This window comes from Coturnix japonica, chromosome 18 (genome assembly GCF_001577835.2).
Source record: "Coturnix japonica isolate 7356 chromosome 18, Coturnix japonica 2.1, whole genome shotgun sequence".
In the NCBI taxonomy this organism is placed as follows: domain Eukaryota; kingdom Metazoa; phylum Chordata; class Aves; order Galliformes; family Phasianidae; genus Coturnix; species Coturnix japonica.
This window is the reverse complement of record NC_029533.1, coordinates 2,436,365-2,455,249: the sequence shown is the minus strand read 5'-3', so window position 1 is coordinate 2,455,249 and position 18,885 is coordinate 2,436,365.

The following is an 18,885-nucleotide window of genomic DNA, read 5'->3' as shown; positions in this document are numbered from 1 at the left end:
GCTGAAGTTTGCTGTTTGAAGGGGGCAGTCTGGAGTCTACAGCTTGGAGGGATGGAAACCTGAGAAGGTTCCATCTTGGATCTATCCATCTTGGAGGGAACAGAACCTGAGAAGTATTGCAGACATCCTTGTTGGCAGGAATTCTCAGTGAATTGCTGTGACTGGAAGGGTCAAGCTGCCTTTGGATGGGCTTGGGGAGTTGTTTTAAGATGCAATCTGATAGATTTATGGAAGGGATTATATAACTAAACAGCAGTGCCTAGGACCTGAAAAAGCTTTTTTTGAGTCCCTGCATATCTAATCTGTTGACATCCCCAATGTTTTTGAAAAGAGATCAGATTGATTTTTTTTTTAAACCCTATGCACACAGAGGAGCACAATTTGTTGTTGCTTTTTCTGCTTGGCTAGGGAAGCTCTTCGTAAGGCCTGCAGCACAGCAGGAGGTGAGCAGCTTCCTTCAGACCTGTTGGCATCACCTTCTTGTAAAAGCCTGAGTGCTGCGCTCAGTCCCCACACGTGGGGTCAAGAGGGAGTTCTTCATCCAGATGCATTTGTTTAGGACTGAAGGAGATTTGTTTGGTATTGGTAGGTAGAACTTTTCTTTTGGTATTGTTTGTTTTGCCCTTCTGCATAGCAGGGTCTGCTTCCCATGTTCTCCTAGGAGATATATTTAACAAACTCCCTGCTAATGTCCTCCTTGTGTTTCCTCAGGATGAGGAGCCCACAGGGCAGAGGGCTCTGAAATGCCATTTCTGCCAGACTTTGTGAAAGATAAAAAAGAGATTTATTTGGGGGGTGGGAGGGAATGATGATAAATAAGGCCTATTTTGAGTGGGAAATGGAGTGCAGGCCTGGGGAAAGACAGACACAACTCATACTGCTGAAATGCAATTGCTGATGGACCGGTTAAATTCAAAAGGCAATGGCCCGGGCCCAGATGTTTAAGAACTTCAGCATGACTTGAAAGTGACATAACAATAAAAGGGCTCTTGTTTGGAAATATTTTGTTAGAGGTTTAAGGCTCTTTTAAAGTGAGCTGTTCCATCTGGCACTGAAATCCTTGTGTCCTGGGCACGCAGAAGCAGTGACATAACCGTGGAGTTCCACCATCATTCAGAAGTGATGGATTTGCTGCCACAGCTCGGCTGTAAGAGGGATGTCTCTGCTCCATGGCTGGATGAACTTAGCCATGCTGCTCACCACAGGATCCTGGGTGGTGCAGGGGGTGAGCAAAGGGGAGCAGAGTCCCTGAAGTTAATGGAGAGGATTGAAAGCTGCTGTGTGTGTCAAAATATCTGGCATCCTCTATTCAAGGACTCAAAGAGCCCGTAACCATCCCATTTATGCCCCTTGCCCAGTGTTAGGTCCAAGCCAAACCTCACAATACTCCAGGTGCCAGTGGAGCAGCTTCTTTGGTGATACTGCAGTAAAACTTTAAAATCAGGCTCAGGAATTTGGCTGTGGATAAATGAAACTGCAGCATTAGAAGCAGAGCAGGGCAGACCCACCTGCTTAGCACTTAGCACTGCAGATCTGCTTCAGCTGCCAGCAAACTCCAGTTAGCAATCACGGCCTGACAACGTGAGCAGCAGTATTCCCATGGTCTTCTGGGGACAGCACTCTGCCCCCATGCTTTAAAATGTGTAGCTGGATCTTTCCCAGTGATCCCATTAAGACTCTTAGGGGAAACGCAGGGAAATTATGTTAAGAAGATAATTATAGGGTAGCCCGGATAAAAAGGCAGGTCAAGAACGATTTGAAGAGTTGGGGAATGAGTTCAGCCAGCTGAAGAGGTGTCATAAGGTGTCCCCACTTTCTAAGGCTGCCTCAGATGAAACTTCACTTGCAGCTTTTTTCATGCTCCTCTGGTTTCCAGTATTTCTCTGGCACAGAAAACTCTCCTTGCTGTATGTATACCAGGTACTGCCAAAGCTGGAGTTAGCTGAGAACAGTTGGATTATAGGATTTAGAGACAGATGGGACCTTTTTCATTATGTTTTTTTATGATTAACTCGCAACATAGCATGTGAGGGAGTCACGTATTTCATATTCACACAACAAATTATGCATCTAGTATGAAATAGCTCTCGTTTCCTTCTCTGGAATAAAGTATGAATTTCCATCTGGAATATATAATGTGGTTTCCATATGTAGAAACGGAGACATGTTACAAGTATCAAAGCGGTAAGAACATTTTGGATGGTAATATGCTGTAGAAGTGTCTGTCCAGCGAATGTAGGAGAGCTGTCAGTTGATTCATGCATTCTAAGACGTAACTTGAGAGTGAGTTTTAAGCTCAGTGGGATCCTCCAACCTGGTCTTCTGTTTAAGGATATTGACTGTAAGACATCAGTACTGGAGGGGCTGTAGTGCTTGTGATTCTGCCTGAAGTCTGGTCTGCTCTGGCTGTATGAAGAAGAGGTCAAATTAGCTTTTAGGTCTGGAAAAGACTTGGTTGATCACTTTCTAGAGCTCAGCTTGGATGGTGTGTCCTGGAGGGTGGGCTGAGGATCGTACTTCCAAACTGGTTCTCCCTGATTCCCATTCTGAGGTTAGTCCAACCAGGGGTGTCTGGGAGAAGCTGCTCCAAATTGTCGCTCCAGGCCTGTTTTGGGCAGGATTTGTGATGCTGTGCAGACAGCCACGAGTATTGGTGTCTTTCAGTGTGTCTGGAGATTGTGTAGGTGCTGTTTTGTATTCTGCTTTGCTGCCTCCATGTCAGATAGGCAGTCTGGCTGCACGACAGCTGGAGGTGCCCTGCCACCAAATCAACATCTTTGTTTCTGGATAGTTTCTGTTACACGTAGGGCATGTCACAGTTTTCACTTCTTTCTTTAAAACAAAACTAAAACCAAAAATGAAACAAGAACCTTATGATATCCTCAAAGCCTGTTTCCAAAGGGTGAACGGATGATTTATTGCACAGGGCAGTTTTGTGAATATCTATAGACATGGCATCTGGTCTCCAAATGGAGACCTCCTTCCCCCTTCAGGTCCTTAAGAGAACATGACAGTAATGGAGCAATAATGAAATGTTTCAAGAGGAGTGTCGGGAAGTTCAGAGTAGTGTGGGGGAGTTATAAATCTGGGCTGCATTTGACTTGAGGAAGAAACCCCTTTATAAACTTATTAGCTGCTGACATTGTGCTTCTCTCACCTTGCCCAAGATGTAAAGCTCACCTCAACGCCGTCACACCGCCTTTCACTTGCACCTGCCTCAAGGTGCTGCCATCTCAGCACCACTTTTTGCTTTCCAGGAGATGAGTAGCAGGGAAATCATGCACACACTGATGCATTTGGAATTCTCTGTCCAGTGTCTCCATGCTGCCCTGCAGACCTTCAGAGGGAAGTAGGAACTGGATGATCTTTGAGGTCCCTTCCAACCCAAGCCATTCTATGATTCTGTGAATACATTGCACCCAGCTTTCAATCTGAACTGTGGCGACCTACCTAAGGAAATTGCAGAGGCTGCTGCTACAATCAGAGGTGGGAAGTAGGCACTTCCAAGTAGTAATTCATGTCACCTATTTTAGATACCTCTCAGGGTAAGATGAAGTATTTCCAGTTGATAGAGGTGCCTGGGTGGAGGGTTTGTGTGAGGCACTGCATTCTGAGACCATCATGATGGACTTAATTGAATCATAGAATCATTATGGTTGGAAAAGGTCTCTAAGCTCACCAAGTCCAACCATCAGCCCATCCCCACCGTTCCCACTGACCACATCCCTCAATGCTGCATCTCCAAGGTTTCTGAACACCTCCAGGGAGGGTGACTCCACCACCTCCCTGGGCAGCTGTGCCACTGCATCACTGCTCTTTCTGAGTAGACTTTTTCCCTGATATCCAACCTGAACCTCATCCTATCACTGTTACCTGGGAGCAGAGGCCGACCCCTGTTTCACCACAGCCTTCATTTAGGACATCGTAGGGAGCAATAAGGCCTCTCCTGAACCTTCTCTTTTCCAGACTGACCCATCCCATTCCCTCAGCTGCTCCCCTTAAGATGTTTGATTAGCAATGTAGACATCCGTATCTGAGCAAATAACAAACTCTCCATCACCCATGCACAAAAACAGGAACCAAGAATGTACAATTTATGAAGAATATTTAGCCTGTTTGGAGAAGAGCATGCAAATATTGAATACTGTTGCTTAATAATCACTTTTTTTCTGATCTTGGCTAGGGACATCATCAGCTGAGGTTTGCATCTTGACTCATTTTTGATGTCCATTGTGCATTTCTTGATCCAAGTGCTGTGTGGCGTAGCAGCTGGTGGAGGACCCTAATCAGTACATTTTCTTCTTATCAAGGGATGGAATCAGATCTTCTTGATTTTTAGAAGGAAAACAATCTGATGCATCACTCCCAAACTGGTACTTAGCGTGGTTGAATGCAGGATAGCTCACTCAGAGTCATGTAAGGAATTGGGCTGAAGGTATGGGACTGACTGAGTAATATGCTCCTCATCTGGCTCTGTGAGTGGTGCAAACTCTTGTTCCTGCAGTCAGTGGTTACAAAATACTGCTAAGTGTCTTTTGGAGAGAGCTGCGAAGGGACCGCACGTTTAATTAATAGTGGTTGCTTATGTCTACATAAATCCCTGCAAAAAGCGACGTTTTTAAGGAGATCTTATGATAAAACTGCTCTGGAGGCAAAGTTAGGCTTTCCCAGTTTCACATTTAATTAACTTAGTCTGACTTTTATAGGGCTTTGTGTTATGCGTTCCGTTCTTCGGTAAACAAATGGCAGAAAATTAAAGAGGAGCAACTGCCAATGAACAGTAAATTTAATTGAAAAATAATGAGTTGCCATGGGGCGCCGTAGGGTTCTGCAGAGATAACGTTATTTATCTTGGAAAACTTCCACTCACATTTGTCACAATGTGATATATAAGAGGAACAAAAGGAAGAAATACGGCGTAAGGAAGAGGGTTGAAGCCTGATTCTTCATGCTGGGTCTGGGACTGGAGTTTGGTGGGGTGAAAAACTGATTTCCTCAGACCGGTATCTATCTGATGCAGCACTAAGTGAAATGTGTTGGGAAGAGAAGGTGAGTGGCTGGAATTGGCGAGGTCCAGACAAGCAGGAAGGTGAGCATCGGTGTCACAGGAGGCAAAACATGTGAAGGGATCTCACTTCTCTGGTGGTGAAACAAAAGGATCTGAGTCTTTCTCTGGTTTCAGGGGAGACTGAGTGACAGGAAACCAGAGGAGCTGAGCTCTTGAACAAAGGTGCTGAATGAAGGCAGCCACAAGATGTCTTCATTTTGGGTTGCAGTGATACAAATGTCTTGGTCCTCTCTGTGAAATACTTGATGTTCAGTCAGACTGAATAACTCTGGGCGGTGAGTTGCAAGAGTGAATTGCAGACATTGACTGACAGCGAACTATTAATCCAGTTGACAGAATTAGCAGAGTTACTCTGTTTTCAGCCATGTAATAGATCTGAAGCCCTGGATATCTCCCTGCGGGTGAATGTGATGTCCTGGACATCCCAAACCCTTCCTGCTAAGCTGTGATCTGTAGATGAGACCCCTTTCACCCTGCACATGTTCCCTTGATTGCCAGCATATGAAATGCGATGTGCGGCAGTTCATTTTTGCAACATCTGTTTCCCAAGCTCATCATTTCCTAGCAGTTCCCACTATGCAGCAAAACCCACCTTATTTACAGCCTTCACATTTGGAGGGCTCAACAGAGCCCAGATTTGGCTGACATTTGCAAGGTTCCTGCTTTTCATTTCGACCCATTCTTGCTTTATTTTTAGCTGTTTTAAAGTGACACATGTTTCCGTCTTTTAGGTAATGAGATGCTTTCCACTTAATTCAATCACTGGTTAATTTGATCCTCTATTTAATTTGTTCCAAACGTCTGGAAGCAAAATTCTGTATCCTAAGTGTATGTATATATTACATATATAGCTTCTGCCCTTTGCTCTGATCATTCCGCCTGCTCTAAACAAGCCTTATAATTCAATCTTGGACTATTGAAACTTGCATTTTTAATTAATAAGAAAAGCCAAAATCGAAGAAGGACAGAAGGTAAAGAAAATGTTTCAGGAAAGAGTCCTAGTAATAAAAGATGACTATGACTGAAAGTTGCATCACGTTGTACCTGTTGGCTAATAACTCAGTTAGGAGCTATTGGATCTGTGGGGGCTGAGTGGGTGGGGGTGCTCAACCTCTCTGCTGATCTTCTTGGCTTGAGCATCAACAGATTGGCCCATGTAAGCATTACACCCAGCTGGTATCTGGGAGCAGATCGGTTGGAGCCAGGTTTGGGACCAGGTTGGCCATGAGATGAGTGGTTTTACATGACTCATCCTGGAACCTTGCTTCTGTGTTCATCTCATGGGGTTTGCAAAGGTGGAGAGAAGCAGTCTTTGGGCCATAGGTATTGTTGGCATGAGGGGCATTTTTCTTTGTCCTGGTTTGAGGAGCGTAGCTGTGGTGCAGCTGAAGCCTTTTGTAACCACTGTGCCCCAAATTCTAAGCTGACATCCCTGGATCTCCATGCAGCAGTTTCTTCTGTGGTCTTGGTGATTGGGTGTCACGGATCCTGGAGTGCAGTCCTTAGCCCAGGTGCTCACCCAGCCTCTGCCTCTGCTTCCCTGTGGGGCCTTGGTCACATCAATTCATGCTTTGCTGTGCCCTGCAGATCCCAGGGTACTTCTTTCTGCCCTGCAATGCAGCTGGCAGGAGGCTGGGTTTTGCTGGGTGCTTTGCATCGCCTGAGTGCAACCAGGAACTGGGGAAATAGTTGGGCATTAGGGACACAGACTCAGTTTGCCTGCAGCAAAGCGGAATGTGCTTGTACATGCCTCCATCTCCCTCCTCTTCCCACCCTGATGGAAAGCAAGCCTAACAGAAAGAGCAGTGCTAATGATCACGACCCCACTACTATTTTATTTCCAATTGGCAGCCCATGCAAGCAGCCCTATTTTCTTTTCTAATAGGAAACTTTATGATGTACCAAATTACCCTGTAATAGTCTGTGCTGAGCTGCCTCCTGAAAGGTAAACGAGTTTGATTTTTTATGATCGGTTATTATTACGTTTTTTTGCCTATTCCATAAAAAGTGGGGAATTGCAGTAAAGAGACTCTCGGGTTGCAGAGCAGAGCTGCTGGCAGCCAGCTGGTGCCCAAGGAGTGCTGCAGGTGCTGCAGTGGTGACACATGGGTGGGTGGCTGTGGGGGTCTGGTACAGCTCTGCAGCTCGTGTAGGTGCTGATGGTGCAAGAAACTTTACCAGGCACAGAAGGGAGGTGCTGGGGGCTGCAGAGCCCAGCGTTGCTCTGCGTGATGTGGAGTGCCATCTCCTGGCTCAGTAGGAATTAACTGGGGCTCTGTCAGCGCTGCTCCATCCGCTGGGGCAGCTGCTTGTGCTCCCTTTGGGCTGGAGTCGTGGTGGGGAAATTAACCAGAGAAAGAACAGCTGCAGGAGGTGGGAGTGCTTGATGCAGAGCCGCTCTCCTGAGTGAGGCAGGGAGAGCTCGTTTCCTGATAACGACCTCATGTTAATTAGAGGAGCTGAGCCATCACGCTACCCAAGTAGGAATTGAAGTTGACGCTGCTTTGGGAAGTCCCCTTGGCGTCTTCCATTGCATTTTGCAGGGAGATGTGGGATGAGATCCAAGGTGTGATTAGACAGAAACTTCCCATGGGCATCGCTTTTATTTTAGCTGAAATGAGGTGTCTGAATATCGTTCTGCTCTGCATAAAGATGACTGCAAAGACCACACTGAAGTCATTGTAATGTCTGCTTGTATTGGTAAGAATAGAAATGTAGAATCAATTGAATTGGAAGGGACTCTTAGAGGCCTTCTAGTCCAGCAAGCAGCTCAATGAGAGCTCTCCAGTCATGTGAATAAAGGGGGATTTAATAGAGCTGTGTCAGTATTTATAGCAACTTCTGTTGCTTGCCTGTCACCGTGATCTAACCATGAATCAGCCTGCAGGTGCGCTTTGACACTGATATATCTGCTGGGTTGGTTTGCCCACTTGTTTTCTGGACACAGCTTCTGGTGGTCTTGGATGCTGTGACAGTGCCTGGGGTGTGCTGTGTGTGGGTAGTAACAGCTGGTTTCTGGCTGTGGGTTGGGTTGGAAATGGGACCCGAGAGGTGGCTGGGGACAGCAGGAATGTCCCAGCACTGGTTTCCATTCATAAAGCCTTTGGGGTGGCCAGTTGGAAATACTTCCAAAGCTGTGTGTTGTTTGGTTCCCCATAACACCTCTCAAGAAAACACCCCTTTCCCATACTCTGTGTACAGACCTTTGGGTCTGTCTGTCTCAAGACAGTGTGCAGAAGGTGACAGGCTCCTTCTGCCTGTCTGTCTGTCTGACAAACTCCGAGGAGGCCCATGGAAACCAGGGAGACCAAAGGGACCTCATGGCAGAAAGAAATAGATCTTTGCACTTGTATGGTTTAGCACTGTGGGTGTGAAACAAAGGGCAGTGATTCCTTTGGATTCACCTACTGCCCAACTTTCTGATATAAGACTACACATTATTTTGCTGTAGAGAGCAGAGATGAACATCACTTTAGGGAATTACCCATCTTGATGTGGCTGTGTAATGGCAATGGGCATCTCTTTGCTGCTGTGCTTGGTCACTTCTAAGGCATGTCCTCTTAGCAGAGACAGAGGGGCACCCCACATTGGGAACTGAGCCCTCTGCATTCAGCAGTAACTTCACCCACTTTTAACTCATCCCTTTCCTTAGTTCTTTACACCTACCATCACCCTGCTTTGGTTTCTTTGAAAGCCCTCTGTTTATTATATGTGGGTGAAATCTGGTCATGCTGTACTGTTTATTAGTCCAAAACTGAGGTCAGGCAGGTTGGATTTCTTTCTCGAGTGCTTTTATAATATTTGTGTTAGCTGGGCAGCTAAGTGCTGTCAGATGTAGCAGCAATGGAGCTTGCTGCTGTTGAAATTTTTATGGTTTCATGCATTTTACAGCATCACCTGTCAGACTCCAGCAATCATGATGTCACCTGTAGTGGAATATATAAATTGGAACAGTGTAGAATGGAGCTAGGGGAGTTCTTTGGTAATCTCTGCTCTGTTCTCCCCTCCTCCTCCACAAGGGAGGCAGGGAGGTCTGAGGCATGGCGAAAGAAAAGGAGCAGACTTCCCTTTTCCCCTGGGTTTTTTCTCAGCCGTTCTGCATGATCTGGGCAAAATCGTTGCTTTTGCTGTGGTTTCCATCCTGCCTCTTTGTTTGGCTCACTGTGTCCTTTGGAGCCGATCTCATGCATTCATCCCAAGGCATGGGAAAGGCTCAGCTGGTGCAGGGATGTCTCCATTAGTTGTGCTGCAGGGGTGCCCTATGTGTATGGGATGGAGATGACAAAGTGGGTTGCAGGTACTGTGGGGCTGGAGGTGAGGGATGGCAGGAAAGGACCCAATGAATTTCCTTGGGGAGAACAGAGGTTTATTGAGTGCAGGCTGGTCAGTAGCTGATGGAGGCTTGAGCTCAGGGCTGGTTATAAGGTTCCTGCTCTGCTCAGCATCGGACACTGGGGTGGAAGCAGTTGCATGGCCATATCCTCAGCTCATCCACAGTGGATGCAGCCAGTCTGGTGCTCAGCGATTAGCAAAAGGTTTGACAGCAGGTCAAATAGTCACTCAGGTCTGTGTTTTAGGCAGCAGAAAAGTGCTTTTTTCCCTCATTCCCATTGGTTGGTGTAGTTTTTTCCCTGTAAATGTGATCTAATCAAGTATCAAATGAGCATTAAGATGATATTCAGTGTGGCTTAGCAACCCTAAATGAAGACATGTAGCTCTGCTGCTGGGCTATAAACCCTCAGTAAATATGGCTTAAGAACACACTGATCAGGTTTTAAGAGCTCTGTAACTGATACACATCTTATGGTATCGTTAGGCCTCAATAAATGTGTTTCTAATAATCGCTATTTACTGAGGTTTCGCAACTATGCCAGAGGTACATATCTGTTACCTTGTGGTCCAGCCTCAATAAATGTGTTTTTAATCATCAATTGGTACTTCAGTAATAAACAATAATTGCTTTATTAAATATGAATTTGAACATGTTCTGCCTTTCAGTCGCACTGAATTCACCATCTCTATATTTCTTTTCACTCTGAAGGAGCTTTTACTGACTGGCTCTTGGTACAAGCATGCATCAAACGTTACTGCTCCTGTGGAGCATCGCTGACTTCTGATTTATAACTCATGACAAGTATTTCACTGCTTTGTTTCTACCGCAGCCCAAGCAGTCTATCTGTAGCTTCCAGTCTTCCTGTGAGAAATGTTGCAGTCTCTCTTATGGATCATTAACTGGAAATGAACTTGGGACCTTCCGATGTAAACACACAGCCTGCTGCCGTGTGACCTAGCAGGCCAACATTTGTTCTTGCAGCACAAGTAATAGTACTGCGGGACTCTAATCTTTTACACAATAACTGAAGAGGAAAGTTGGTTTCTTACAGTGCCATTGAGAAAGCTTTATTGTTTTCCAGAGTCTGAGTCTTAACACGGGTCTTCAGAGCCAGGTGCTCCCATAGCACAGATGTCCAAGCTCACCTGCCACCTTCCCATCCGTTCCTAAGGTGAGGTTTCTTCCCAGGGCTGGTCCAGCTGTTCTGGTGCATGTCAAACATTGCGATGTATCCCCTGATGGAGAGGCCAGATCTGGAACAGGAGATGAGGGACACAGTGTCTGAGATGCACATCACTACATGTAGATGCCCAGTAGGTTTATCTTGTCTCCTAAACTGTAGAATCATAGAATTGAGTTGGAATGGACCCTTAAAGCCATCTGGTCCAACTCTGCACTGAACAGGGGCACCTACAGCTTGATCAGGTGTTCAGCCTCATCTTGAATGTCTCCATGGACAGGGTTTCCACCACCTCTGTGGACAACTTTTTCCTTATATCCAGTCTAAATCCCCCCTCTTTATTCTGAAACCATTTCCCCTTATCCTGTCACAACAGACCCTGCCCAAGAGTCTGTCCCCTTCTCACTGACAGCCCCTTTAGACATGGAAAGGCTGCTCACAGGTCTCTGTGGAGCCTTCCCTTCTCCAGGCTGCACAGCCCCAGCTCTCAGCCTGTCCTCATAGGGAAGGTGTTCCATCCCTGGGATCATTTTTGTGTCCCTCCTCTGGATGTGCTCTAACAGATCCTAGTATGATATCTTTGCAATCTTCTGTCCTTTCATGTTTGGAACTATCCTACAGTCTAAAGGCACAGCAACAAGTTGTTCCTATCCCTACACGGGAACAAGACAGCCAGAGCCTCCCACTTGCAATTCACATGAGTGAAGCTCTGAATCCCAGCCTGGAATGACCTTCCAGTGCTGAGCTGAACCAGGGTCCTCTCCCTATGTGGGACCTTGTGCATCAAGTCTAGCCCCCCCGAGTTGAGAGAAGCAGTAGGGCTGGATGCACAGATATCCCCCCTTTGCCCCCCCTACAGCAGGACTAGGCAGGGAGGTGTGCTGCAGCTGGGACACTGCGGATGCCAACTCCTTCAAGCAATGAGAACCGTATGTGTGCGTCAGCGTTCCTCGCGTATGCCGAATGTCACATCGCATTAAGGCACATCAAGCCATAGCGGGTGCAGAGTTCGATGCCTTTAATTAGGCCAGTCAAAGGCAGGAATTCCCTTCTGCCTGGTGAGTCTGCTCCCGTGACAAGAAGATTAGCTTGTGATCGTCAACCTCGGAGGTTTCCATCCCACTTTAAGTCATTTACAATTTTCTCTTCCCCTCTCTGGTAGTTTGGAGGGGCTGTTTTCATTCCAGGAGGGCAGAGGTCAAAGCATTTTACTGAATGTCCCTGGTGTGTGTTTGGGCAAATCTACTCCCTTCTGCACGACATCTGGGCCAAGCATTCGTGTGCCTGCCTGGACCCAGCAGAAGGGCTGTCAGTGCACCAGGGCTTGCTTGCACTGACTGTGAATATGTTGTGGGCATCAACTGGTCCATTGGTTTCAGAGCTGCAGTAGTGAAAAGAATGGAAATCCTCTTGTCTGGTACCATTTGCCAACCATGAGCTGCTTGGGAAGAGGAGGCATCCCCATCCCTTTCGTGGTGTGCAGGAGAGCTGCTTGCCAGCACATCGATTAGTAGGTGCTTGCATTTGAGCAGCCCTCTGTTGCCATTTGTCCCTGTTCCTGATCAATCCTGATCAACCATCTCTCTGTTAAAACACCTAAAGGTAGCGCTGGGGGCGAGTCACAGTGAGAGCTGAGCTCCTGCAGTCTGCTGCTGGTGCCTGATGGTATTGGCAGTGCTGAATATGGATAAAGCCTTGGGGACTCGTGGTGCTAAATGGTCTAAAATGTCCATTTGTAGGATATTACTGAAAATCCCTGACCCGCGTGTCTTTCTATTTTATATTTTCTTATGAGCTTTAATAATTTCTGTGGTATTGCACGTCACCTCATTACTGTACTTAATATCAATAGACTGGGCATCTTAATTCTGCATTTCATTTTTTTCCCTTTTCTATCCCTTTGGCTTAAGCTAAGCTCTACAAGAGCTTAAGTTTATTGTTTCTTTGTCAGAGCAGTAGAAGGGCTTTTGTGTCTGACTGCTCGTCCATATTCTTAGCTGAGTACAATATTCCTCCCTTGACTCTTTGATATCCCCTATTGCCACAACAAAGCTATTAGGCGTTCCATTTAAATGGATCTTTCTTTTAGTTACTTAAAGCTGCCCTCTGAAAAACGAATCCTGTGCTCATGAGCCACTTTAAAATATCTCAGTGGTCTGTGTGGAAGAGAGTCAAAGGTCTGATTAGCAGATTTTATTGCTGACATAGAAAATAAGTTTTTTGGGCACATAGTGGATTCTATGGGAACATTTGAGGATTTGAGATGCACAGATTCTTTTTGGAGCTGTAGCAAGCAATGGTCTGGGTAGAATTCTCTATCAGGGGACAGATCTGTGGACTTAAATCAGAGACTTTCTTGGAGCATATCTCTGAGACTGGTACTGGTCTTCTCAAAGCCATGCAAGTGAGAAAAGCGTGGGCTGCAGCTTTTAGTGAAGTTGCAGAAAGCAAAAGGTGTACAAAGCTCTACGTGACGTGTTGGGTTGGTGTCTCTGGAGACCTCATTTTGGTTAATACGGGGTCGTTCGTAACCCCCAGGTTCTCAGGTGGGGGTTCTCCTGTGGCCCCAGGGCTCAGTCACCATGGCCGGGATATGAGCGTGCAGTGATTGACGCTTCCTGCCTGCAAGCACGGCTGCAATAGTCAGAACCCAAGATTTAAGGTCAGGCAGGATGAATCATTTTCGGAGCCTGGCAGGCCTCCAAGTCACCCCCATCCTGGATATTACCCTTCATAAAGACCACTGCGGTATGTTGGGTCCTTCGGTTGGAACAGTATTTTCCTAGCAAATGACTCCGCAGCGCACCTGGGATGCAGTGATTTATGAGACAGATTTGCATGAGGGATATATGCTGCATATAGAAGGGGAAATCATACATGGGCCGTTTCCCTGCTCACTGTGAGCTCGAGGGGGCTGCGCTGGCTGTGGGGAGAGGAGCACGAGGTGGTGAAATCCTGCTGGAGCCATCCGGCCATTGCCCGTGGTCGAGTGTTTAGTCAGGTGCAGCCCTCGTGCATAGCCCTCATGTTATCTTACCTTAAATAAAGCTTTACTGGGACGTGTCAGAAAGAAAGGCCTTGGCTCAGGCACCATGAAAGGGAAGTTTATTTAAGTAATTAGCAATGAGGCAGTGGGTGCTTCCTGAGAATTAATGACCGGTTGGCTTGCTGGCCTTGGCGTGATGCTCAGGAAACGTCCCAGGCGAAGGTCTGACGGAAGCACAGGCGCACGTAGGGCTGTGATGTGGGTGACAGCAGGTCTGGTGGCTCTCAGGAGGCTCGGAGAGCAGACAGGGATTCTTGCAGCCTCAGGGGGATTCCTTGGCTTATTTAATTGCAGCGAGTTTGAGCTTACTTCCTGAAAGGTCTTTGGAAAGCTCTGCTTTAATATCCTCTGCCTTGGTCAGTGGGATGTAGCATTGGTTCTCTCCAGCCTGAACTCCAGGGGACCCACACTGGCTAACTCAAGTGGAGGGTTTTGCTTGGTTGTTCAGAGACTCATCTTGTTTGGTTTCCACAGCCCCATACTGCTCATCGAGAATGCTTGGTTTTGTTCCTTTTCCTTTATCAGTCTTGTATGAAAAAGCACTGAGCTTCCTAGCGCTGTGATTGCCATCATTAATAACAACACCCTTAAATTATCCTGTTCAGTCTTTGTAAAACACTTTCCTGGCTGTTGCCTTCTCTACCAATTGCTTTCCTTTAGCGTCCTGAGGAAACTTGTGCTCTTTGGAAGCTGTGCCAGGGGAGGACAGAGCAGTTGGCTCTTATATATATTTTCCTAAGCAGCCTTTACCAGCCAGTGGAGGTGAGATACGATGTTCTTGGATGTTCTTGAGCCCAGAATGGGCAGGCAAAGACCCCCAAACCACCAGTATACTACAAAAGCAGTAAATACCTCACCTAGGATAGGAGATAAGATCTGGCTCTTGCAAAGGGGGTGCAGATCTGGCTCTGCCCCACATCTCCTCATAGGGAAAAGAGTCCCTTTGGGGAAGGGTAGACAGTAGTGGAGGAACCCTCATATAACTGCACTGCACTCTGCCCTTGGCTTTGCACAGCCAGCAGCCTGCAGGATGCTGTGCAATAGAGCTGAGGAATTGCTAGCGATCAGAGTGCCCTAAATGCCAACATCAGATGCAATAAAGGGTTGTTCCTTTCCACTTGAAATGCCTGTTGCGTTTGCCAGGCAGCCAAGGCTGTAAATTCATTCTGAGTATTTAAAAAGATCTTTAAAGCTTTTGAATGGTTCCTGGCTCATTCTGTAGCAATAAAACCGTAGTGCCTGAGAGCCAGACGTTCAGGACCTTAGCAAGTAACTAAGTACAAGATACTTGGAAGCATTATCAAATGCTTAGGAACAAGATAATTATACTGGCTCTTACACCATTGTTTGCATGCTTGTAATCACTGTCCTAGTCTCAGCTTAGTGACATTTTGGGTTACTGTGAAAGAAAGAAATTAGGTGGGGATTTGCAAAATGGGAATCCTGCCTGCTGTGGGGTGCTGGAACTGTTGTATAAAGAAAACAGAGGCAGCAAATTGTGTGAGGAGTTTTCCTTCTGATCCTGCTGCACAGAGATCAAACTGTGCTTGTCCTGCCTGGTAAGGATAGATTTCATCTTCTCCCTTCATATGACTCTTCTTCAGGAGACTATGCAGCTACCTGTTTTCTATTGTGCTTAATGTGGATCCAGGGCAGCAGTTGATCAGATGTGCAGGTATCAAGTCCCTCTGTTAGTGGATTGCAAGTTTCAGAAGGGAAGGTAGTTTGTGTGCACACCATGTGTGCTGTACTGATCCTGTGTTCCCTGTGCATCTCCCTTGCACACTAGAAACCTGTAGGCTGCCATCCTACCGTGTGGTTCTACCTCTGGCAGCCATCGCAGTGGGAGCTCTGGGGACAGGCTGGTGGCCACAGAAGTCGTTAGAGTCCCTTTATAAAGGAGCTTTTCCACCCAGTGACTGTGTGCTCACACAGTGTATGTATGCCATGATGCCTATTTTACCAGATAGTTCCCTGGCATCTGATCAGGGCTTTTCCATGCAACAGAAGGGAGTTTAGTTGAGAAGTCTGGTAAGTGGTCTATGAAGATTTATCTGGTACAGCTTTGGCCTCATGGGAATGAGGACCTTGTTGTAGATCAAATGTCTGATGTTTTGCTGGCTTAATCCAGCATAGTTCCACCCAATGTGACGGAGCTGTGCTGAGTTTACTATCAAAAATCATTCCTTTGCTCCGTCTCTTCTCCATTTTTTCCCTCTGCTTGGATTAGAAACGAAGTCTATAAAGCTAATATGGTCCCTGCAGCAGCATAACTTGCACAGAGTGTTTGCTTGAAGAGGTTAAAAGCCCCGTAAACTGCTTTACATTCTCTAATAATAAAATGCAGATGCAAAGGGGAAGGATTTGATGGTCAATTAATGCAAAAACTAGCCAGTGCTTTGCATAGATCCTACTCCCTGGCTTTGAAATATAATGCCCAATTAAACCCTTACCCAGAACTATACCAAGATTTAAAAAGCAATAGTAATCTGCAGCACTCCAGGTAGTATGCTGAAGTTTTCAGGGTGTCTGTGAGCTGTTCCTTATAAGCTTTTGGGTAATATCTGTCTGGGTGCTTGCAGTTACATTTGCTTCTGGAGAAAAGCTATGGAGTAGCATGGAGAGGTTGTTCTGCAGAGGAAAAGAAGAGGAGGCTAGAAAGTGTTGATGATCCCTTGTGCATTCTTCTGCAAGGAAGAGAAAATGATAGTTACTGTAAATGTTCTGCCCTTTGGCTGGGTTATCCTGTGGCCTCACTGCTGTGCTGGGTCAGGCAGTGCCCACAGAGTGCTGTGGGAATGGATGGGCTGACACAGCATCAGCGAATTCCATTAAGTTATTCTGCAGTTGGGTTCAGCATCGCTCTCTCCAGCTCTTACAGGCGGATGGATGGTATTGATGACTTGTCAGGATGTCTCTGTGTTTGTTGGTTGGCTGCACTGAAATGGTGCAGTTTATAAGGAAACCTTATTTGTCGGAATGAGAAACGTTTGAGCTGCAGTTGTGTGGATGGGATCTGGGCTTAATAGTCCAGAAGGCGGAATGAAACCCTTCTTTTTCAGCAGTCCAGACAACAAATAGAAGCTGAAATGGGAGAAGCAGTGGGCAATGAGGAGCACCAGCAGTAGTTAATCAAGGTAACAGCCAGCACCTTCCTGGCTCTAGAGCTTATTATTGGCAGAAACACCACTGTGAAAATATATTGCCTTATTTTAAAGACCCTATCAGGGCTCTGCAGGGATACATGGTGGTGGTTTCTCTTAGCAGAGCAGGAGGATGACAAGTCCCTCTGTGAGGCAGGAGAACCCCTCTGGAAGCCCAGAATGTCTCTCAATTCCCTCTTTCTGCCTTTTCTCCTTCTCATAGTTTCTAAAGAAAACTGGAGTGTATAAAGTTTTTTTAAAACCATCTCCAAAACAACTGATAGGAAAAAATATTGTCACAGATAAATGAGAGGCAATTAGGAATATGCTGGCCTTCAAATCCAGTTCAGTTTGAAGGTTTCTATCTGAGCTCACGTGCCTTCTCCTGTCCCTGGATTTAGGCCCAGCTGTGTAAAATCTCAGCACAGATTGCCAAGGTCAAGGGGAATTGCCTGAGTTTGGGAAACCAAAGCTAAATGAGTGGAGCACGATATGAAAGCATAATGGGGCCGGTTTTTTTATTGCAGGAAAGCACCATTCTGATGGCATAAAGGGTCATTTACATCTATTTTAAGCAATGTGAAAGCTCGATCCTCATTTACACATGCTGAAAAGAAAATATAATATGTACCAAGACTAAGCCCCTTCCTACTGCCAAAGTGATGGAAAGAGGCCGTAGTGTAAATAAAGTTCGGGCCTGTTTTCAGTCCCAACGCCACAAACGTGCCGGTGCGGATGCAGGAAAGATGCCAAATGTATTTATTTTGGCCCGGTTGGGTTTTTCTTCAGTTTTCTGCCTGCAGAAGGGAGTGAACGTGCGCGTTTTGGCTCTGCCTTCCGCGAGAGCCACTGGAAGTGTCACTTCCCCTCAGGTGGGGATGCAGGCTCTGCCCCGAAGGCACCGCGCTGGGCCGGGTCTTGCTGCTCAATGGCAGCTTTGTGGTGAAGGCCGTGTGCTTGCAGCTTCCAGCTGCTCCCGAGGACCCCGCAGCAACTTCAAACCCAGCAGAACCCAAGGATGCACAAGCTGACAAACTCGGTTTGCATCACCGCAAGGAAAGCAACTCGCTGCCGGCTGCCGGAAATGGGCCCCAGACCCTCTCCTGAGGTGGAGGAGACATGGGGTAACTGCTCAAAGATGTGGCTCGTTTCCTAAACAGGATGATGATGACAATTACAGGCTGATAGGGGCTCGGTATTTACATCTCCTTAACTAGGCAGGCTTTCAACCCGATCATAGCCCCAGGAGCGCGTTGCTCTTCCCCACAAACATGGAAGGGGACTGGGATTTATCACGGGGCACAGGGCAAGTGGCTGATACTCCACAGCGATTCGATAATCCGGACCATCTGCACTCAAGCCGCCGTGCCGCCTCTTCGCATCCTTTTTTCTCTCGGCATAGAACAGGGGCAGCCTGGATCTGAAGGGAGGTGCAATTTTAAGCGGGGCTGACGTGCCTCTGTGCCAGTGTGGGATGGATTAGAATTAGTTTCTGCTAATTTGCACCACATGGAGCTTTCAGTTTGAATTCTATCTCATGAATTAACAGGCAGACCACCCTCTCAGTATCCTGCCTGCTGTATTTCCCGTTGCGAGGGGAGGATTTCTCATCCATCCCGCTGTTCTGTGGTTCAGTTGGTGCGGTACCCACTGCTCGATGGGAAGGGGCATCTGTGGCTGTGGGTATGCAGCCTCCTAGGGCCATGAGCTGATCCAAATGTGAAGAATGGTGAGCTTGGAGAGAAGAAAGGATGAACACATCAATGATTATTGCCTCCTGAAGTGCAAGTTGCTGGGTTAGGTATGGCCAGATCTGGTTTGATTTTCCTCTCACATATCGACCTCCTCTTTTGCCATCACATGGGTTGTTTCAGTCTCTCTGTGGTTAAGTCCTGATCTGAAAAAAGATGTTAATGTAATAACAATCCCTGATACATTATTTATATCCAGAACAGAACAAACTGGCTAACTCTAACTGGGGAAACACTTATGCCTTAGCTGTGTAATTGCTTAGCAAAGGTCTGCACATTTCTGGTCGCTTCTGAATCATAAAGATGCTGTCTACTTGCAGCCATAACTTTCAGATGACTTATGCTGAGATGATGAAGCAATTCT